The 23,152-nt window shown below is 39.4% G+C and overlaps 4 long non-coding RNA genes across 5 annotated transcripts; 2 read left to right on the top strand and 2 right to left on the bottom strand.

Annotated features, from left to right (window-relative positions):
- Positions 1-1,201: 1,201 nt before the first annotated feature.
- LOC143413564 (uncharacterized) lies at positions 1,202-2,912 on the bottom strand. Of its 2 annotated transcripts, XR_013094166.1 has the most exons (4): positions 2,894-2,912; positions 2,025-2,054; positions 1,503-1,571; positions 1,202-1,295 (listed from the first exon to the last, which is right to left on the bottom strand). It is a non-coding gene; the product is annotated as an uncharacterized LOC143413564 (long non-coding RNA). The 2 variants fall into 2 exon arrangements; XR_013094165.1 differs by lacking the exon at positions 1,202-1,295 and having other exon boundaries at positions 1,431-1,571.
- Positions 2,913-3,276: 364 nt separating this feature from the next.
- Positions 3,277-4,421, bottom strand: LOC112432692 (uncharacterized). Its single transcript, XR_003023182.2, has 3 exons — positions 4,201-4,421; positions 3,444-3,483; positions 3,277-3,297 (listed from the first exon to the last, which is right to left on the bottom strand). It is a non-coding gene; the product is annotated as an uncharacterized LOC112432692 (long non-coding RNA).
- Positions 4,422-13,694: 9,273 nt separating this feature from the next.
- LOC143420777 (uncharacterized) lies at positions 13,695-17,470 on the top strand. The gene is made up of 3 exons (XR_013100514.1): positions 13,695-14,019; positions 15,634-15,815; positions 15,968-17,470. It is a non-coding gene; the product is annotated as an uncharacterized LOC143420777 (long non-coding RNA).
- A 2,450-nt stretch (positions 17,471-19,920) lies between these two features.
- Positions 19,921-22,080, top strand: LOC143413560 (uncharacterized). The gene is made up of 2 exons (XR_013094161.1): positions 19,921-20,621; positions 20,947-22,080. It is a non-coding gene; the product is annotated as an uncharacterized LOC143413560 (long non-coding RNA).
- The last annotated feature ends 1,072 nt before the right edge of the window (positions 22,081-23,152 follow it).

Below are 23,152 nucleotides of genomic sequence, written 5' to 3'. Positions count from 1 at the left end.
TATGTACCCAATCTCGGGTGGGGGTGATGATATCTCCCCCCTGACCTGGCGTCCTGACTCCTCCTTGCCGTAGCATTTGTGTTGTACCTCGTCAATCTCTAGCTGTGAGAGCAGTCCCTTCTTTCGAATGTTGGAACACTGAGCTACTAGTTGTTTCGCCGTCATTGTGGATGTTGGGTATCGAAGAATCCATAGGTCCCTCATCCTATTCATGTAGCCCCTTCCGCCGGGGTTACTTGCGTAGTAGCATTCCAACAACGCCCTGTTTTCGTCCCTTGCCCACCGATGCCTTCTTGTTCCAGTAGCCCACTTTTCGTCAGGGTGCCCTGGTTCCTCAACACCTGACGCGGACCTTGTTGATCCGGGCGACGTCCGAGCCGGCATGCCTTCATATTTATCTGTCTCGCTCATGTCTGCGGTAGGCTTGCTTAGCATAGGGGGTCTAGCCTTAGGACCCTTACTGGATACAGACGCCCCAGGCAGGAATCGAACTTGCGATCCTCTGTTCCAAAGGCGTGTAGTCTAACCACTACGCTATCCAGCTGCATATATATATATATATAGCCTGCACCTGGGGTAACCCCCGGCGGAAGGGGCTACATGAATAGGATGAGGGACCTATGGATATATATATATATATATATATATATATATATATATATATATATATATATATATATATATATATATATATATATATATATATATATATATATATATATATATATATATATATATATATACACACAGTCTCAGTTCCCCCAGCTTTCACGGCAATCCTCAAAGCCCTTCTGGACACGCTGGGAAACCCCTTCCTTACCCCCACTGTAACAAACAAAAGTCACAGTTCTATTACTTTTATCAGAGTTAAAATAAAAATGTGATTTATGTTAGCTGGCTTCATTTAGCAAACAGATATTTCTGTTTATATAGATACAGATATTAATACAGATATATTTTACGCATAATTTTACCTCTTTTTTTTCCTAGATGGGAAGTCTATCCAGTTCACATTACAGTAATGCTAACACCCCTTTTGGTCGTCTCTCCTTACCTTCCAGCATTCATAAATCTGTTGACCTTCTTTGTCTGAGACCAACCACTACAATGCATCATCACCTATTTGTATTGGTAACTTACTTTACAACCTATTTTAATGGTTGCAAAGTAAGTTACTTGTGGTGTATGCAATTTTAGATACACAGAAAGTCTTCACATACTATATATGGCTGTCATAGTGTCCTTATCAAGGGCAGTTCTTCACTCTGCGCCGATGTCCGTTTTGCTCTGTCCTCCTATAAAAAGCATGAACATTTGAGTGTTTGACTAGTTTTAGATTTCCAAAAATTTGATATTTGTACAACTAAACATTTGAACTACAATTATATGCTATTGAGCGATACTTTTATGGGTAATTTTTGGTAAAGAAACTGGTGACAGAGTTGTAGGCTTTTTAAAGTACTATTAGCTAACCATTTGAACTGACTTTCAAAGCTGATTACCTTTTAAATTGCTGTGGATCAAAACCTCCAGTGGGAAGGCGGCCATTAGAAGAACACGCACCATTGAACCTGAAAATAACAAAAACAAACAAAAAACAGAACAATATATAAGAGTCCGGTAGGGTAATAAATCTCTTCTGAAGCAATATAGTTATGTTGGGTGAAAAACAAAACATTCCTCTAAAATATATATACTGACATCAGCAATCAACATCATGATTGTAATTATTTCCTTTTTAGTACATCTACTGCTGTTTGCATGTGTCAAGCACTACGACTGTATCTATGCATATAAATTCACCATATATATCCAGCAAAAATGTTTTGTTATAGGAAAACAAACAAAGGCATTCAATCAGAGGTGAGAAATTAATTGGGAATATGAATTATAGGTGAACTATTCTTTACCTACTAGCAATCAAGCTTCTTTAACCAAGAAGCTTGAAATATTTGAATGTAAAATAAAATAAATAAATAAATAATAATAAAAATAACATGATGTAATTAAAATGCACAACTTACATTAAGGAAATCTGCATTTGTATCCACAGGCTAAAAGTAAAACAGTAAATGTGTTAGTAATAGTACAGGTATTTGTAAAAAAAAAAAAAAGAGGCAGTAACTGTGACGCTTCTAGTGGGATGCTAAATGCAGAGATTTATATTTACAGTATAATACTGCATGTACGGGTAACTGTGTTGTGAACTGTAACTGAATATTAGAGAATCTCAGAGAAATTAAATGTATTTATTTTTTTAATTTATCAATCATAAAACTGTGTGTTTTGAAGGCCTGTTACGATAACGACTTTTTGTTGGTCGGTATATTGCCCCATAAACAATTGCGACAAGTTATGTCATTGTCATTTTAAGACCATTTTATGTCTTTGAATGTATAATCATAATATAACACCACCATAATGCAAGATCTACACACTTTCAATTGACAAACCAACATCTAATTCTTAAAGTATTTAGATCATTGAAATTAGGAATCAAAATATTAGATACCTTAAAAACTTGAATAAATAGTAAATTTTCTAACAAATAGAAAACAATGTTATTTAATGTTATTGTTTTGTTATCATTATATTTTATTTTTGTAAATATAATGGCAGATAAATTACATCATCAACAATTATTGAGGTCATGTACATGTACTGTGTGTTAAGTCGATATATCGATTATTGTGATAGGCCTACTGTTTTGGTATCATAACGAGCTTGTCAAACATGCATGACCACTAAACAATGTCTAAGCAGTAGTATTGGTCTGAATGACAACAAACATAACTAGTGTTTTGGAAAATCTGTTAGAAAACAGTTATTTCAATAATTATGATTAGCATGTGACACAGACACCGCATAAAAAACCACAACAACAAATACTTACTTTAGGAGGATGGGGGAGGGCAGCATGAGATTGAGACTTTGACATCTGTAAGAAACAAATTCATGTATTACAAACAAGTCACTTGAAAATACATTAATGTGGCAGACTGTTCCCTGTTCAGATGCAGTGTATAAGTACAATCAGGGCTGTCACAACAATGGGGTGGGGCCAAGTGGCTGCAACCCTAGGTACAATGTGCAGGTATATATAATTACATATAATATATGTGAATAAAGCAAGAATCTGTTTAGGTTAGTCACTGTGCTGACTGATGTTTGCTAGGTTTATATGATTGCAAACTGCACAAAAACAACAACAGCAACAACATTAATGACAATGACAAACAAAATTACTTACATTTATGTAAATCTCACATTAGGAAGATCTGCATTCGATTTCATGGGCTGAAATAAATAGGCAGAAACATTACTGCTAAAAAAAATAAAAAACAAAAACTCTAAAAAGCCTAAAAATGACTTAAAAAGCAAGGAAATGTGGAACATTGTAATTAGCGAACATTAATAAAGCATAACTGTTCTTTGTTTCTAACCTTGGTAAGTACTCTGTAGCCAGAAGGAGAGGTAGGATTTCTGTGAAAGCCAAATTAAATGTGAATAGGCTTTGATAGTTATTGAGAAGGCAGAATAATAAGAAAAGGCAAAAGTACGTCACAATATAATTAATTAAGTTACATATTTTGATTACCAAATTATGGAAGCGTGGAGCTGCCACCCAGGCAAAAGAAAAATAGAGCTGTATCACGTTATGACGTGAAATGTTTATTGTTCTAACATTATGCTTTTCATGTTTGTATAATACAGTGGTTCTTAACCTTGTTGGAGGTACCGAACCCCACCAGTTTCATATGCGCATTCATTGAACCCCTCTTTAGTGAAAAATAAAGTGTGTTTTTTTTTCAAATTAGACGTAGATATGTTTTTTACTGGTGCACAAAATGAGCCGTGCACGTCACAGCGGAGGCTCTGCCGAACCCCTGAGACCAACTCACCGAACCCCTAGGGTTCGATCGAACCCAGGTTAAGAACCACTGGTATAATATACTATCACATTATTATAATATACATAATTGTCACGTTCGCACAATATTGTACGGATGTGATAATTATGTACATTTTTCGTACAATGTTGTTCAAACATGTTGTTCAAACATGATAGTATATTGTTAGAACGATAAACTTTTCACGTTATAACGTGATATACTTATATTTCTCTTTTGCCTGGGTGGCAGCTCTACGCTTCCGTTCCAAATACACGAGAATAAAGTAATATTATATGGGAAAAGGCACCTGCTAGCTTGATGATGGAGGCTTCTTAGACTGGCCACCCGCCTTGGCTTCTTGTCGCCACTCCATGAAATAAAGGTCCGTTTCCTCCATGCCGGCTAATTATTCATCCTCATTAAAATCTCGTATATGTTCAGTTGGCAGAATTGAGAATTTTACATCTTCCAACCACTTAATTAACGCGAACATAATCGGCTTGTTTCTTCCCGTCTCCTGTATCCGGCCGTTCCTCTCGCTGTCAGATTTCGTGCCTCAGAGACGTCGTTATTTTTCAAAAAAAAAAAAAAGAAGAAAGAAAGAAAGAAACAGCAACAACTACTAAAGAGAGTTTTTGCACGTTCATTGCACATTTGTGGGAATGTTTAAATATTTAATTTTTATTAATTACTTTTCATTATATCTTTATTTTTTAAACCACCGTGGTAATGCGCATGCGCATACACTCCTGCACGCAAAGGGCTTTGGAGTTGACGTAATGTCGCAATGCATTGTGGGAGCGCAGCACCATCTTGGCAGGTCACGAATCAAAACAAGTTTGCTACGAACCATTCTGAAACGTAGCTCAAAAGAAAATGACGGTATAGAGACAGATTCTGTCCAGATGCAAAGAGACGGTACTTGATTGTTGAAATGTGGACCCGTATGAAATATAGCCGTGGAGTAGAAACCCTGAAGACCAAACCGCTATTGACTTAGCATGATCTACTCTCATACCTTGTCTGTGGAGTCAGAGCATACATGGCGCACCAATTTCGCAATTATAAATCTCTGGAGGCGCACATCCAATTCACCAAGGACTGGGTACAAGATTTGGCTATTTTTAAGCCTCCACATTGTGAGTACGCCGTCATTCAAGCAAAGGTAAGTCAGCTTGAGTACTGCGAGTAAAATGCGTTTGATTCCCCCCAACATTCAAATTAGTGCTAGCAAAAATTCATTCGTGAGGGGGAAATTACAGTGAGAACATGTAGAGGCTCTGTTAGAGGGATAACATAGTGAGTTCAGTGCATTGATGTGACATTGTCCTGAAGGATTTAGTTATTCTTTATGGTTAAAGAAATTGCCCTAATTAATTCATATTTATTATAAATAATCCTAATTACACATCTTGCTTCCTTGTTTGTGTCCTGTGTCACTAAAAATACATTCTGTTTTAGTTTTATACATTGATTAATGACCTGCAGAATCTCCTTGTCATATTAGGTGTCCATAGTTGTCACTTAAAGTCGAACTTTATGTTTTCTCCCTCTTGAAAGTGATTACATCCTTGCATTACATACTTTAGGTTCATTTTTTGCTGATAGGTTTCTAAAAAGAAACATGCAGATTTAGAATATAACATGCAGCGTTCTATAGATGGATACATAAAAACACTTTATTTGTTACATTTATGATAAATGGATTTGAAAGTAAATAAAACACATTTGTGTCGGACTTGGCTCATAGTTCTTGTCTTTAAATGAACTTTGTCTGTGTGTGTTTTAGGTCCTGCACTCTTAAAGACTGAATTGCAGCATTGCAGCCACAGGTCATTGTGAGCATCACAGGGAAGGTTGAAGCCGCCCACTGCAGCTGTATGGCTAGAGTCGTGGAGACTTGCAGCCATGTCATTGCTCTTCTGTTTAATGTAGAAGCAACAGTGAGGATCTGTGGCACAAGGACTGTTACAGATGAACCTGCATACTGGGTTTTGCTGGGTAATATGACCAAGATACAGCCAGAGGTTGGCCATAAGATAGACTTCTCCTCTTCAGCTGCCCAAAAAAAAGGTTCTTGATCAAAACATAGACAGACCATCTGTAGTGACAGGTAAAAGAAGCCATCCTCAAAAAAGAAAAGTTCCACCTGCTACTGTGGAGGAGTTGGATCAACTGATGGGACAATATTTTTCCAAGCATAGTTCTGTTCTGAATAACCCATAATGTTTTAATTTAGGGGGCCATGTAAATACTTTGCATTTACTGAATATGTACTTACTAAATACCACTGTTCAAAAGTTGAATAAAGAAACAAAGAAATGTTTGCCTATTTTTAATTAAAAGCACTTTGTCGAACATCACATCAGTTACAATGTAGAAAAAATGTTATGTATAGTTTACAAATGACAAAATGTTCACATAAAATCATGACAGCATTTGTATAATATCACCCACTACTAGCATTCTGTAATTTACTGTCTCTTTTGAAAACTTATCACTTATCACATGGAGAAACCTTTGGAATGCAAGCATGCTGATCCACACAGGTATGCACACAGGTGTACACATGGGTATTCACAGACGCGGACTACAGCTTTCTTGGCTGCTGCCTCAAAGCACACTGTGCGCTGTCTATCCTGCGTGCTGCACAATATCGTTTATTATTTAGTAACTATTGATATCTATGGCTAGCTAGTTTATTGTGATGGTGCTTTTTTTTCTATTATTATGTTGCTCTTTGTTGTTTGCTGTCTCCTCTGTTTGTTTGTTTTTCTCCATACAGGTGACCCAGGAGTTTTTTTTTTGTTGTTTGTTTTTTTTTCTCTCTTCCCCCCCTTCTCACCGTCTCTTCCCCCCTTTGGTTTTCTTTCTTTCTCTCCCTCTCTTTCTTTCATTCTTTCCCCCTGTCCTGTCCCACAGTTATGTCTGTCCCGTTTGCAACTGAAAATAAAATAAATTCATAATTATAATAAAGGTCAATCAAATGGACCAATATGGCAAGGCCATGATGATCCACTTGGTAAAATAAATCCACTTGCCATCTTTCTTGGCCTCAAGACAACAATTCTGATGGCTATAGATCCAAACGGGACAAAAAAAAATAAAAAAATAAAGTAGTCTCAGAATAGTGAATTAAACCAACATTTATTGTTGATTTTTTTTTTAACAAGAAAAACATTTTTCAACTGAATAAAAACAATGCCAATAACCAAAATAAATAGAAGCGTACATGAAAACTACACAGTCCTTCACCTTTCTGTCTGATTTTTTTAAGGAAAACAGTTTTTCATTCCACTAAAAACAGGACAAACCCACCAGCATGAACATTAAATAAACTATTACAATTGTAAAACAAAACTCATTTACAAAATGTAATAATTATCAGTGGGTCCCAGGAAATAGAATGTGACATGGGATTTAGATTTCCATTACCAGGATGGTCGGGTTCAGCGTAGTCTTTATCACCACCTGTCAAAGACACATCATCAATATTCATGTTTGCTCAGGTTATTCACTTGTTCACATCTGTCTGAGATCATTCATACTGTTGTATGGATGTGTGTACAGTATGTATATAATTATCAGCTATGTAAAAGATATTATCATCTCTGTTCTTACCTAGTTGGAAGTCCTCCATTCAAACTCAGAGAGCCGCTGGAGGAAGGTGGTGATCCGAGGGCTGATTCTTGTAACCTTCCTCTTTACGACACGACCTGTCTTGCGGCTTGTACCAAGTTTTGCAGGGCATTTTGTTCCCATGTCTGGATTGATCCTCACAAAGAACCTTTTAACGGAAAAAAGGCTGCTTTAATTTCAAAATTAAAACATACGTTACAGCAATCACCTATATGTTTCTGCAACTGTAAAAAGAGAAGGAGAAAAAAAAAGAGAAAAAAGGAAAAAAAAAAAAAAAAGAAAGAAAACTTATCACTACATAAACAGCACAAGACTTAAGAGTATTTAACAAGAGCATTTTTCCCTGGTTTTACTACCACACTGGGGCACATGTTCACCAAAACGCAGCAAACCTTTGCCATCTTATCCAGGAAGGTCACCTTTTTACCCACACATGGAAGAAGTAATCTGATTGGCATGGTGGTATGTAGCATGTAGTTTGAAGCAGGGATTTCGTAGTGCCCCATGTGTAGTGTTGGAACCCAGTCAGGATTTGTTTCATTCATTTCATAGGCTGGTTTGTTGCAATAATGCCAAATAATTAGCAACTCTATAAATAGAAGGTAGTTCTGCATGTTTGTTCTAAGTTTGTGCTATGATCTCAGAGCGCATTGAAAATAAAATTAACAGGCTATAAAGAATAATATGAACTTATTTAGAACTTACCTGAATGAAAATACTGGAGCACACCAACAGATATCTGTGGCTGGTAGAGAACTGAATATCAGCTCGTCTCGCAGCTGCTATCCAGGCTAGACGCCTTCTTTTGGTAACATCCAACACATAAGCTCCCTCATGATGTTTCCAGGTGAGGAAACAATGAAAAGAGAGCCTGTTTTCAAGCTTATTCCTTTGTCGGTAGTGCAATCTAACATTACAACCGACCGCACAGCAAGCATTTGTTTGGCCTGCTAATATGGCGCCTTGACCAAAAATCCTGGCTACGCCCCATCCCGTAAGATCACGCTCCAGAGCCCTATTAACGTACGGATCTAGAAAGAAGACGCTGCATTTTTAACTCTGAGGGAGATGGAGAATGAGCCTATTTCCAAAACAGTGGAGTGTGTTCCTTTAAATACTAAATTGTATATATTGTCAAAAACTAAAGTGTACATAGCAGTTGTTGTATCTTGTTTACTGTATCACTGACAGATAATTTCAAAGTCAATGAACGCTACATTATAGTGAGATATTGTGTAATGTGAAATACTGTAAGCAAATGAATAAACAACCTAATTCGTGATAGACCTTTGACTCTGTTTTGTTTGAATCCAACTGTTTTTTGCAGATGTGCATAAAACATGTTACTTTTAGTATTGTTATCATTATCATTATCATCATTATTGCACTAAATATATTTTAAATAAAGGATACTTTGATATACATTCTACTGTAAGGTTGGAAATGTATTTTCTTCACCCTAAAATATGTTTTGAAATGTATTTTGGTTTGAAAGAAATATATTTTCAATTTCAAAAATATATTTTTTTGGAGCATCACAAATACAAAATATATTTACCATATATTTGAAATATATTTTGGCCAGGAAAAATGTATTTTTTTACCGTATGGGTTTGCTGCTGCTGACTTTGAAAATCACACCAAACATGGAATCAAATATATCGACTCAGCTTAGACTACAGAGAAGCTCGGCACTGCTCACAAAACGCAACACAAAAGGCTTTTTAAAGACAACAATCACTTTGACAGACACACAAACACGACTGAGTACAGAGCAGCTGCTGGTTTGAAGCCACAGAAATGTTCAAATGTTTAAACACACTGCAGCGTTGCAGCCGTGATGCATTTGTGCTGCTAAGGCCACACACATCAGCTGCCTTACATTTTAGTACCAGTTCATCTCTGACCATGGCAGCACAGTCTTTCCAGTACAGTGATGTCGGTGGGGACAGTGGGAACTGATTGTTCATTGGCTGTAAGCCGGTCACATGGACGTTTAACTGGTGCTTTGATTGCTCTGTAGTCTGTTGTGCCTGTGAGCTGCTCCTAAAATGAGACAGATTATAATTGTCACCATTCTGTTAATGACTCTTATTATGTGCGCTCTCCTCCACTGTCACACTAAACACATTAAACCTTTATTTTTGTGTAAAGTCAGGATTTATTGGCTCTTCTTAAAAGCGTCATGAAGTGCAAAACTCAGCAAACATTATACAAAAGTAGATTTAGAAGCTGAACTGAAAACATTTAAAGTGACAGTCAGCACAAATCCAGCTGACATCTCCATCCAACCCAAGTCTTCATTTAAAGTCATTATAACTGTGACACACGTTTGTTACAGTATTAATCCTGCCTGATGCTGCAGGGCCAACATCATGAAACAGGCTCAGCATTTATTTCCATTATGAAACTTTATCATTAAAAACAAACCATTGTTCTGCAGTCGTCCCAGGACTGTCGGTCAAACGTTCTCTCCACATGTTTAAGGCTGAGCTCACTTTATCGTCTGCCTGAAGGAGGGAAGCAGATGTTACTAAACATCACAATAAAACATATGAAATGGGTGCACATGAGGAACGTCTGCACTGTTAAAGCCATGCAAACATCTTCACACATGAAGCAGCAACACCTCTCAGTTTAGCAGCAGCTGGTAAAAGCCACAGTGATCCTGGAGCCTCCCTGAAGGACTCGTTCATCAGTAACTGTCAGGAGGACGATTAAACCTTCTGCACACGTCCTGTAGTTACACACTCGGGAGGAAAGACGACGTCCTCGCTCTGCAACATGATCTGTGTTTCATCCAGGACGCTCAAACACAGATTGGTTTCCAAATATTAGACGCACTGGTTCTTCATGCGTTTCTACCTGAGCACTCAGAGTCATTTCTACAACAGGCCTCCTTCACCTGCTGGTGCCTCTGTTTCTGTGTTTGGCTGTTTCCATCAGTGCCTGATGTTTGTGATCTTTGATCTGTTCTGAAGTCTCTCTTTGTGACACAAATGTTGTTTGGCTTCTTTTGCAAACAAGGCAAAAGAACTTTAATGGATTCATTTGCTGATCTTACTTTTCTGATGCAAAGCCGTCCTTTCAACGCTTTAGAAAGAAAACCAAACAATGTTTTTAAAACTTTCCCAAAATGAAAAAGCTATTAAAACCATAAACTTCTGCTCCTTGATCATGTGATTCTTCTTCTAGACTGTCTGTAATTGTTATTGCTGATTGTCAATAAAGTTGTTTTTTATAAGTTATGTTGTAAAGGAAGCTTGTGGCGAGGGAGGAGGGGCGACTAAAAGCAGGTTCATATAGTGGGAAAGTCCTCAGGTCATGTGAGGATATTTACTGATGCGTCAACACTGTCAGATAAAAGAACGGCTGCTGCATTTGTTCTCCCACAAATAAGTTTGGTGATGAGTAAAAGAATTACAGATGATGTGGCAGTTTATACTGGGAGCTGGTAGTGATGTTACTGGCTTGAACTGGGTGGAGGACGCACTAATATGCAGGTATGTGGTTTGCTGGGACTCTAGCAGCGTGCTAGTGAGCACAGGTGATATGTCTTCAGACTCTAGGCAACATATTGTTTTTGATATACTTCATTTACTGTATAGAATCAAACACAGAGGGATAGAAGTGGATTTCTTATGGCTCCCTGTGAATATCGGTGTTGATGCAATGAACAGGACGATAAGTTTAAAAAGGTGCAGCAAGAAGAAGTCGTGCAGGTTTGACTATAAAATACAGTGAAAGTGAGGTGAAGAGTATAATGAAGGTAAAGATGAAGGACGAGTGGCAGGCACACTGGGACAGAGACGGGAAAGGCAGATATTATTATACAGAAAACAGTCGTGTAGAAGAAGCTGCAGCAGAGACCAGGATGGAATCTGGAGAGTCAGAGTTGGTCACACAGGCTTGAATAGCACACTTAAAAAGGTAAACATGACACAGGAAGTGTGACTTCTGTGGACCAGAGGAGACGTTTGACGGGTTGTTAGCGTCGTCAGGATGCTGGATGGAAACGCTGTGCCTGATAGGATGATTACAGGCTGGACTTTGTCTTCCTGTTACAGATGGATCCAGGCCCTGGATGACTGCCCTGGATGACTGCTGGACACACACTGGAGTCAGCATAGAGGGAAACCTATCCTGGAGTGTGAATACCTCTGAGCTACTGAAAAAGACACAACAGAGACTGTACTTTCTGAGAGTGCTTAGGAAGAACAACATCACACAGAGACTGCTGGTGTCTTTCTACAGAGCCTCCATCGAAAGCATACTAACGTACTGCATAGGCATATGGTACGCTAGCTGCACAGTGGCTCAGAGGAAAGCACTCCAGGGAGTAATCAACTCTGCCCAAAGGACAATCGGCTGCCCTCTCCTCAAACTGAAAGACCTACACAGTTCCCGCTGCCTCAAAAGAGCCCATAACATCATAAAGGACACCTCACACCCTGGACACTCCATGTTCGAACTGCTGCCTTCAGGTAAACGGTATAGAACAACATACACAAGGACTAACAGACTCAAACACAGTTTCTACCCAATTGCAATATCATGTCTCAATGCTACTAAAAGCAGATGACTTTCATTGCCCCTGTTGTCATTTGTGCCCTTGATGTTGGAATGCTTTCAGACATGTTTTGTTGGATGCGCTAACAAATTGACTGAGTGATTGATTGTTTGAGTGATATATCAACTAGGTCGTATGTTGAGTGTCTGTATGGGGCCTTAGGCCTGGATTGCTTGGGTGTATCTACGGTATGAGTATACTGTATTTTATATGTATTTCTATCTTTTATATCCTATCATTATAGTTTTTAAGTATTTAATTATAGTTTTTAAGTATTTATCTTTTGTGATGTTGCACTGACCAGAGACATCTTTCAATTTCATTGTACCTGTGACAATGACAATAAAGAATATTCATTCATATTCATATTCACATGACCCACACTAGGCTGCCTTCATCCATCCTTTCCTCCTTCACTGAGACTCAGAGTCAGCATGTATGTATTTATCAGGGATTTGAATCCTTTCATTACAGAGTGAAGTTAAAGTAGACGTGTGAACACACTAATAAACACAAAGGGACACAACTACTACTCCATGATGGAAAGCTGAAGTATTACACAGCTTTATGAACCTCCTGTTATCCTGGTAGACGAGTACAGCAATAAATCTTTTACTTGAACATCTTCTGGCTCCAATAAGCTTTGAAATGTGACCATGAAGTTAGAGACACACTGACTGAAACCCACAGCTGTGACTGTGGATCACATCCACACACAGTGTAGCTGCTGTCTCTGTGTGAGCCTTTGCACTGCTGCTCGCAGCACCGTTATATCACTCAGCGCTCGCTGCTGTTATTGAATCCACTTTTTACTGTCCGTGCAATCAAGCTCCTCTGCAGAGCTAGAAAATATCTTCGAACCAGTTTATGTGTTAGGGGATCCTTTGCAGTTGTGACTGTTGCCTCTGTTTTTGTCCTTTGGTTCCTGGGAGCCTTTTACATTTCCATCAGCAACAAATATCTGAACAGGCTTTATTGTAGGAAATACAGGATTAAATAGTTGTCATTATTTATTAGATGTTGTTAAAGATGATCCGATGCTTGTTTAGTTTAATGCTGTGGCTTCAGTCAGCATCACTGTGCTGTATAGTTTTATTTTTCTGATCCTTCTGTTAAAGTTGCTGAATTAAAGCTGGTTGGTCTGCACCTCACCTCTGCCTCGAGCCTCCTTCTTTAAAGCAGCAGAGGCTCTTCATTCAGGTATCACAGCTCGAGTTGTTCTGCAGGAGACCCAGAGTACTGTCCTTGGTCCATAATGACATTAACTTTGATTCATGTCAACATGAAGCCTGAACGTCTGTGATGAACACACTATCAGCATCACTGACATATTTCATCATTTAAAAACACTTCCTGTCACTGTGGTGGTTACAGTGACATCATGCAGTTTGTGCTTTGACCTCCAGAGGGCGACAAATCAGCACAGACAGAGAGCTCCATTCAAACTTTGCTGCCATCAGGAATAATTCTTCAAATATAATCATCAGTGTTTGAGCAGTTATGATATCAGGGACAATCTAGACATGTGTGACAATACTGAACATGTCACATGACACACCTCAAACATCATGTGATCCACTCTCAGTCTGCACTTTCAGTCATGACTTCATGAATTTATGATCAGTTTACTCCTGAAATATTCAAATGCTGCAGGGTGAAGAACAACAAAGTGCTGACACATGTTTGTGTTTCAAACAAGAAAACCAGCAGAAATAAATCATCTTTGCACAACATGACAGAGATTAGTGAGTTTCCAACTTGCACTTGAATGCAGCACAGACAGATTCTGATGTTCGTGGTTGTAAACGTGTCCTCAAACGCCGCTCTGACTCTTTCCTTCCTGCTCAAAGTTCCTCTTTTCTGAACTTGGTGTTTGTGCCTGACGCTGATCGTCTCCGTGTGGAGCTCCGTGTGAAGGTAACGTTAGCAGTGTGTAATGTTTCCTGGCTAACATCAGCTGTGTGCAGCTCAGTTCCAGCACAAATCTGCCGCTCCATAGTTCACGGTAACGGACTCATGAGGTCGACCGTTAAACGCTCTCCCGCCATTTTGTCTGTGTGCGCGGATGTGTACGTTTTTGTTACCACTGTCATCTCATCAATAGCCTATTGGTAAAAGATCTCTGTTCATAGTTTAGTTGGATTTTAAAACTCTGTAGTTGGACAGTTTTATTTTGGACTGATGCTAAAATTCTTGCTGATTGTTTCTGTCGAGGTTTTGTACTTGACATCCGCCATTTTGGATGTGATAAGCTGTAGAGAGTGCGTCCAAAAAGAGAAACCAGAAAGAGAACCTGTTTTATTAATAACCTCTTGCAAATAGAAGAATATGAAAAAAACAACAACAAATAGGATAAAACCTTTAAATTACTTGAATTTCTAAAATCACCATCATCTGTTAACACAAATTTGATCATTTCAAATTTTTGTTTTCATTTTCTCTTCCCAGTTACTTCTTTCTCATTCTCTTCATTCTCCTTGTCACCTTACGTCTCACTCCTTAACTGAAGTTATAGTTCTAACATAAGAAGTCCCACCAACGTCCTTTATTTAATCTCTGTGTTGTCACAGTTATTATCATCAGATCAGACATGAGACCCAGACAACAACATAAGTTTACAAGCTAACATCATGTCAGCTAACATTAGACGATAGCATCATAAACTTTAAATTACTTTGCCTCTGATCAACAGTTTGATTACATTCTCACATCACAGGTTTATTTGCTAAGTGTGAGTCCGCCCACATTAGATCCACTTTTCAGCAGGTGGAATAATTTGTAGTATATAGGTAATACATCAACAATGCTGCCGTGGCTGAGTTAGGAATATTTATAATGTCATTTCCAAAACTTGCATATGATCTGCAATTTGTAGCAGATCTACTGACTGTCACAGAGCAGCTGGAGCAGTCTCGAATGCAGGTCAGTCCACTGCTGCCCCCTGTGGCCAAGTGCCATAGCTACTGCTGGATGAACTCGTGACACATCTGCACCTGTTTCTATGAACACATTGAGTCTGAGTGGCTGCACTTACACTGGTGCATTCAAACATATTGAAAGATGGCAGCAATGTGGATTGTCAAGACTCAAACCAACCATTGAGCAAAGACAGCAGCATCACTTGTTTCTGTTTGTTATACAGCCAGATTTACTCGTGACACACATGTGCAGCTGCTTTATCACCTATTCTGAATTTGTTTCAAGCACAATACATTTGTTACACATGTTGGGATATTGTGTTTGTTTTAAATGTTATATACCTGTGTGGTATGTGACTTGTGTTGCCATGACGCCAGGTCTCTCTTGGAAATGAGATTTTTAATCTCAATGAGATTTTTTTTTACCTGGATAAATAAAGGACTAATTTATAACTTTCAGTGTTTTCCGGTCTTCCAAAAGAAAAAAAACCTTCAACTACATGACATGCAGTTGTGTATTTGTTTTCACCTTATCATACACTTGAAGTTTTACAAATCCCCACTTCTTTAGTTAATATCATTTCAGTCTCAGACAATCTCGTTTCTCTTACAGAGGTTGAATGCACCTTCTGCGGATGGCGGTACCACACAGTGTGCGTGGACTTCCCCTGCACAGAAGGCAACTACAAATGCTGTGAATGCTAAATAAACAGAAACAAATGATCCCTGTTGTCTTTGCTTGATGATTGGTTTGAGTCTTGACAATCCACATTGCTGGCGTTGCATCTTTGGCAGGTATCAGTGCTCAAAGCTTTTGTGTTTGTTTCCAACAAGTTGCCCACCTCGGGAAACAAAAATGTGTTCTTTTACTTGTCAGATGAACATATGAGACACTTTGACTCTTCAGTGCAGTGTGGAGCCTAACAAAGATCTGTTTTGTGTCCCAGCTGATCAGCAGGAGGAGGAGAGTCTGACGGAGCAGCAGAGGAACATTTTCAGCTACTTGGACTCAGCTCAGCCACTACAGAGGAAACAATGAGCTCAACACAGAAGGTGACAGACAGAGCAGGACCATATGACCAAAGATATTTATCACCATATACATTTGAACATTTGCCATAACGATGTAGCTGACGATAGAATTGACACCAGACAAAATACTTTACAGCTGCACAACTTTATTAAAAAGCCATCAATGTATTTTCACTGAAACAAGCAGCTGTTGTTTATGTGCATTAAAGTTATATAAAAATGTAACAGTGCAAATGCAAATTCCTCGCTGACAGTTTAACCAAAAGGCGTTTCCAGTGGAAACTGGCCGACACATCCTGAGCATAACCATGTATAATATCCACTAAACTTCAGAAGAGGTTATACAGTCGTGGCCAAAAGGTTTGAGAATTGCATAAATATTGGAACCTGGAGAAGTTGCTGCTTAAGTTTTTATAATAGCATTTTGCCTGCACTCCAGAATGTTATGAGGAGTGATCAGATGAACTGCATCGTCCTTCTTTGCCATGAAAACGAACTTAATCCCCAAAACGCCTTACCACTGCATAGGGCTGCCACAAACGATTATTTTGATAGTCGACTAGTCACCGATTATTTTTGCGATTAGTCGACTAATCAGATCATCATCCATTGGACGTAAAACGTACAGCTTATTGCACCAGCAGCATCTGCTCTTATATAACTATCATTAGCTTACAGCTTTAAGTGTTTAAGGTATGTGCTAACTAAAAATAAAGACAAGATGGTAGTTTATTAAATTTTAATTAAATGTGCAGATTGTTTTGGTGAAGTTTAATAAACTCAGCCGAATTACTCAGGAACAAATAAAATACTGAAAAAAGCCAAACAATAACATTTTTAAGTTTATCTAAGTGACTTATATATCATGTTTAACCTGAGTAGGGCGGTGGGTTTGAAAACGATCTGCCGGGAGTCCGGTGCTCTCATGGCCCCCGGCTAGCTATCGAGCTAGTGGGTAACAGACGTCTCCGAAAACGTCGGAGCGCTTTTGAAAATATGTGATGTCTTGATAAACTGAGCCGATATTTGAGGTTTACACAGCTACATTCTCGCCTGAAAATATGTTAAACGTTTATTTTGTGACCCAGAAAGAATAATAAGAGTAATATTAAAACTAACTAGCTGCCGCCATTGTTGGAAACTGCGCTGGGCCGCGCTATGAATTCTGGGACAGAGCTTCTTCTTCTTCGGGGTTTAACGGCAGCTGGCATACTTGTACATGCAGTGCTGCCATCTTCTGTTTCAGTCCGTTATTACACTCTTAAATCCTGCTACTTATTCCTGCTTTTGGGATCTTACAAAGCTTCAAACGACGCGTCGACTATTAAATCAGTCGTCGACGATTTTGATAGTCGACGTAATCGTGACTAGTCGACTAATCGTGGCAGCCTTACCACTGCATTTCATTGCTGTCATCAAAGGACCTGCTGAGACCATTTCATTGATCGTCTTCTTAACTCAGGTCAGAATGTTGGCGAGCACGAGGCTGGAGATCATCATGGCTGTATCCCGATTCAGGTTCTGCAGCTTTAAAGTCCTCAAGGGCCGCAGACTCAAAGACCGCTAAGGCCGAAGTGCGAGGCTCGTAGGTTCGTGAAATGGGACGTCTAACCTCCGTCGCGCTGCCCAGGTTGCCTAGCAACCATGATACTAACAGTTATTTATATATATATATTTATATTATTTCTGAGAGTGTATCATGTAACACTATAGATCAACTTAGCTCAGAATATATAAAGCATATAAACAGTTACAGCAATATGATGCAACAAACACAGCAGCTGCTGATCCAAAATACTCAAAGCTTCATAGAACTGAAACCAACATTTATTTTTAGCTCCATCCTGCTGCTGATACATACTTTAGGTTTCTGAACATTAAACTTGTTGCTGCCTTTCATAGTGTGTAACTTGAAGGCCCTGAGTACTTTCTCCCACACTGAAAACACTGGGATGATCACATTATTTGAACATTACCTAATAAGACTGATTCAGCACAGACAGTTATGTTAAACTTTTCTAGCAGTCCTTCACAAACAGGGAACAGTCTGTCTATTCCCTCCATCTGTCAGCTGCTGCTGGCTCTTCCTCCTCCTCTTCCTCACACACTGCTGAGTTTGTCCTGGTGGATCATCAGGGCTGCAAAGCCTCACAGATGATGTGCAGCAGTGGCTCCCTCAGTCTGTCCTCACTCTGGACACTTGCAGTCGTCACACATGGAAATCAAATGTGTGATAAGCTGCAGGATTCAAACACAAGTGTAACTTATAAACACATGTTCATACTTTTATTCCACAATCAGAGAGAAAGAAACAGAGAGCGAGTGCAGGACAGACAGACAGGTGACAGTCTCAGGTGTACACACTGCTACACAACAGCACCAGAGAAGCAGGATTTAGTGTTTGTGTTATTACGAGTGTAAACAAGAAGAGTTCCAGATGGTGCAGTGGACACATGTGTGACTGCTGTGATTAAAGCATCTTTCTTTCAGCTTAACGAGTGAACCGTCAGCTCGTTCAAACACACGTTAAAGTGCGTTTGGCTCGACACCACCGAACAGAGGCAGCAATATAACACAGCTAACATTAACAGTGCAGTGAATCCTGCTTGTGCCGTGATGTTCAGGACTGCAAACCGAGCAGCATCACTGACTTTCAGCTTGTTGTGTTTGTGGATATATGACTGACTTTAATTATCCACAAAATCATCACATTCTCTGTCAGATTAAGGTCGACTATTGAACGGCGTATATTTTAAAGGCTTTAAAACCAAGTTAACGCTGAAAGTACAAACATCACTAATGTCACATAACTCTGCCGACAAGGCATAGCTATGGCTATGAAATGCTCTTTGTGTATCACTTCTTCATTATGAAAGATGTCATTAATGCACTAGTAATGTCTCATCTGGAGTATTGTTCAATCATTTGGTCAGCAGCTAATAAGACAGATCTTAACAGACTTCAGTTAGTCCAGAATAAGGCGTCCAGATTAGTGTGAAGATGTTCATACTATACTAATATTGATCAAATGCATAATAACCTTTCTTGGCTTCCTGTACAGGCTAAAATATTCTATGGCTTACTTGTAGTTCTAAAGAAAGCAATTCTGTTAAACACACCACATTTATTCTGCTCAGCTGCAGTATCCAGATGAAATACATCATCATATTACACAGTTTTCAACAAGCTGCAATTTAGTAAATGCTCGAGTTAAAAGTAACGTTTTGTAAAACTGTTATATTTAGAGCAACTTTTAAGTGGAATAAGTTGCCTTAAAAAATTAGAGAATTATTCAAAACTTCAATGAACACTTAAAAGCCGATTTACAGAGCTTTTAGTTCTTGTAAATATTGTAAGACATGATTTGTTTTTGAAATTTGTGTAATGTGCCTCAATGTTATTGATATTATTATTATTATTATTATTATTGATTGCTTATATTTGAACAATTGTGAAACCTCACTGTGGATGTAAGAGTGAAATTATGTGGATATCTTGAATCCACTTTATTGTGTAATATTTTATGTGAGTATTTGACGGAAGATGAGCAACATCTGTTGTGGAAGCTAACGGGGTTCCTTTAGAATAAACAAACATAGGATTTATTATCACTGAATAATTCTGTATAAATCTATACAAATTATAGAAATATGTAATAGGAAACAACAAAATAATCTAAATTATAAAATAATGTGTGTGTGTGTGTGTGTGTGTGTGTGTGTGTGTGTGTGTGTGTGTGTGTGTGTGTGTGTGTGCATGATTTTAGTGTTTGAACAGTCATGAATTATCTTTAACAGCAGGTTGGATGTAATGTGGTAGAACTACCAGCAGGTGGGGATAAGAGACCTTTAAGGTGTTTGGTGCCACGCTCCACCTTCAGGTTTAAAACTAGTGTTAATGGAGTTTGAAGGTTGAGTTTGTTCCACGACTGCATTTCACTCACTGCCTCTGTTTGTATCTCTGTCACTGCAGGACCAACATGGAGCCAGAAGTCAGCGCTCTCAGGAGGCCGACAAACCTCACAGAAGAAAGGGAGAGAAAAAACACACCTGTGACGAGTGTGGGAAGGGTTTTACTGTGAGGGCTAAACTAAAACAGCATCAGGTCATCCACACTGGAGAGAGACCGTTCAGCTGTGACTTGTGTGGAAAGTCTTTTTCCTGGAAGGGTTACCTAAAAACACACCAACTCATCCACAGTGGAGTTAAAGCGTACAGCTGTGATCAGTGTGGCAGAGCTTTTACTCACAGTAGCCACTTACAGAGTCATCTAGTTACCCACTCTGGAATTAAGGCATACAGCTGTGACATCTGTGGAAAAACTTTCAGCCAGAGAGGGCACCGAAATAAACACCTACGCATTCACACCAGACATGATGTGTACTGCTGTGAACAGTGTGGCAAATACTTTACAACAGACGCACAGTTACAACAACACATGTTTACCCACACTGAGGAGAGGCCTTATCAATGTGACCTGTGTGAGAAGACTTTTAAATCTCCACGTCACCTGAGACGACACCAACAGATCCACACCAGAAAGAGACTCTACAAGTGCAGCTACTGTGAGGTATGTATTTATATTGTTATCTTGTCATTTTAGCCTGACTGTTTGGAACAACTCTGCTCATTAAACTGTGTTAGCATGTTAGCAATTCTACTGCATGGAAAAGCAGCTCTGAGTGATTATTCAGATTTTCCTTTCAGTTATGATTTTAGTATTACTGTAGTATTATGGTGGTAGTATTGTAGTTATTGCAGCCCAGTAAACTGAGTGTGTTAACTGAAACAGTCAAATGTAGTTGGACGTCTGCAGAGATGCTCTTTATTTCAGGCGACGTTCAGGATACAAATGTTGAAGGACTGACTTACACTGTCTTTGTGTCTTTGTTTAGAAGCAGAGCGACACAGATGGATCCAGTTCTCAACCCTGTCATCACTGTGGTGGTGGGAAAGACTTTCATTGTGACCTCTGTGGAAAAACTTTCAGTCAGCAAATTACCCTAAAAGTACATCAACGTAGACACACTGGAGACAAACTGAAATACTGCAAAGAATGTGGGAGAAGCTTCACCACAACACATCACTTAAAAAAACATGAACTGATTCACAGTGGGGTTAAAAAGCACCTCTGTGATCAGTGTGGGTCATCCTTCACCACTGCAAGGGACCTTAAATTACACAAACGAGTCCACACAGGAGAGAAACCACACAAGTGCAGACACTGTGACAGAAGCTTCTCACAGTCAGGTAATCGTAACATTCATGAACGTGGACACATGGAAGGAAACTACAGCTGTGACCAGTGTGACAAGAGCTTCAGGAATCTCAGTTCATACTCTGAACACAAACGATCCCACGTTACTAATAAACTGTTTCACTGTTACCAATGTGCCCAAACATTCACCTCATTGTCTGCTCTGTGCAAACATCAGCGCGATCACTCAGGGCTGAAATCACTCCCATCACTGGATCACAGTGAATCTGAAGACACAGAAAGATCCTCTGGTTTCTGTGTCAGACTCAAAAAGCTTGAGATCAGGCTCCACAGAGTTCAGATAGAATCATTTAAACTTGTGTTGAACTGAACTGGTTGCTGGGCTGAACTTCTACATAATACAGATCTACATGGGATCTTCTTTTCTGTTTTTTACTGAGTCAGTTTTGTCCTTTTTTCTCTGTCCTGGTTTTGCTCGTCTGTAAATGATTGAAACTCAGTCAAATAGTTCATTGTTCTCCAGCAAAACGTTTTGGAAACTCATGTTTAACCTTTAAAACTCTGACATGTTTTAGCACACAAGGCTTCATCGGGGAGTTCACTCATGATTGGACCATGAGAACAAAGGTTTTTAGTTCTTTCAAAGAGAGTCTTGGAGATGTTTGATGTTTCTGTTTTTCTGAAACCACCTGAAAGAAAAACTATTTTTCTTGCTTTATGTAGTGTGGAAGTTTTTAATGTTTCTTCATCTGTGATGTTCTTGAATGTGTTCACGTGAAGATGGTATAAATAAACTGTCCTTTCAGCTTTAGCTCCTAATTTATTCATTATTTATGGATGTAGCACAGCAGCCGTCTCTTGATTAACACATGGAGGGCTCGGGATCTGATGGTGTCGTTTCCCTAATTTGCCCACTCAGTAAATCTCACTCATGGCCAAGAAATTGAAATAAACCTTGTTTCCCTGATGGATGCGGAGGCTTGTGCAGAGCAGTTCCAGACTGTTGCTCGCAGGTGGAGAATTGAGGAGAAGGTGACAACAGTAGGCACGGACAGTGCGCGCAATATGATCGCTGCGGCTCGCATCATGCCATTCAATCACATGCCGTGTACCGCGCACATTCTACAGAGATGCATCACAGTGAGTCTCGCAGACAGTGGCTTTGTCACTGCGCTGGCCAAATGCCGCAAAATTGTTGGCCATTTTAAGCACAGCCCAGCAAACACAGCAGAGCTGAACGCAGAGCAGGTGTCACTGGGGCGCAAGCAGGAGCCGTTGGCCCAGGACGTGCCTACGCGCTGGAACTCCACGCTGGAGATGGTGAAGCGCTTGATCCGCAACCAAACTGCAGTAACCGCGACTCTGGATAAACAAAAGCATAAACTTGTCCTCCTGACGCCTCCAGAGTGGGACAAACTCCAGAGACTGGAGACACTTCTAGAGCCCTGCAGGTGAGCCTGTCATTGTGACCATAATTGTAGGTTTAGATTAAATGTATCAAACATACATCTTAAATCAGTTTTGTTATTATGAAAATGTCTTAATACCTAGTAATAAAAAGCTTTTTTTAATTTGCTGTCTTATCTGTGTGTGTGTGTGTGTGTGTGTGTGTGTGTGTGTGTGTGTGTGTGTGTATTCCACTGCAGATATGTGACTGAACTGCTGGGAGGAGAGGCCTACGTCTCCTGCTCTGTAGTTCTACCAGCCTTCTGCCACCTGCGCCGTGTCATGGAAGTAACTGATGAGGACCCTGCATATGTGGTGAGGTTTAAAGAGAAGTTTAAGGAAGACCTTGCTTCCCACCAGGAACATACCAACTATGCATGGCTCCAGATCGCAACTGCACTGGACCCACGTTTTAAAGACCTACACAGTGTGCCCAA

This window comes from Maylandia zebra, linkage group LG2 (genome assembly GCF_041146795.1).
Source record: "Maylandia zebra isolate NMK-2024a linkage group LG2, Mzebra_GT3a, whole genome shotgun sequence".
NCBI lineage: Eukaryota > Metazoa > Chordata > Actinopteri > Cichliformes > Cichlidae > Maylandia > Maylandia zebra.
The sequence above is the reverse complement of the archived record's forward strand: the minus strand, read 5'-3'. Positions and strand labels throughout refer to the sequence as shown.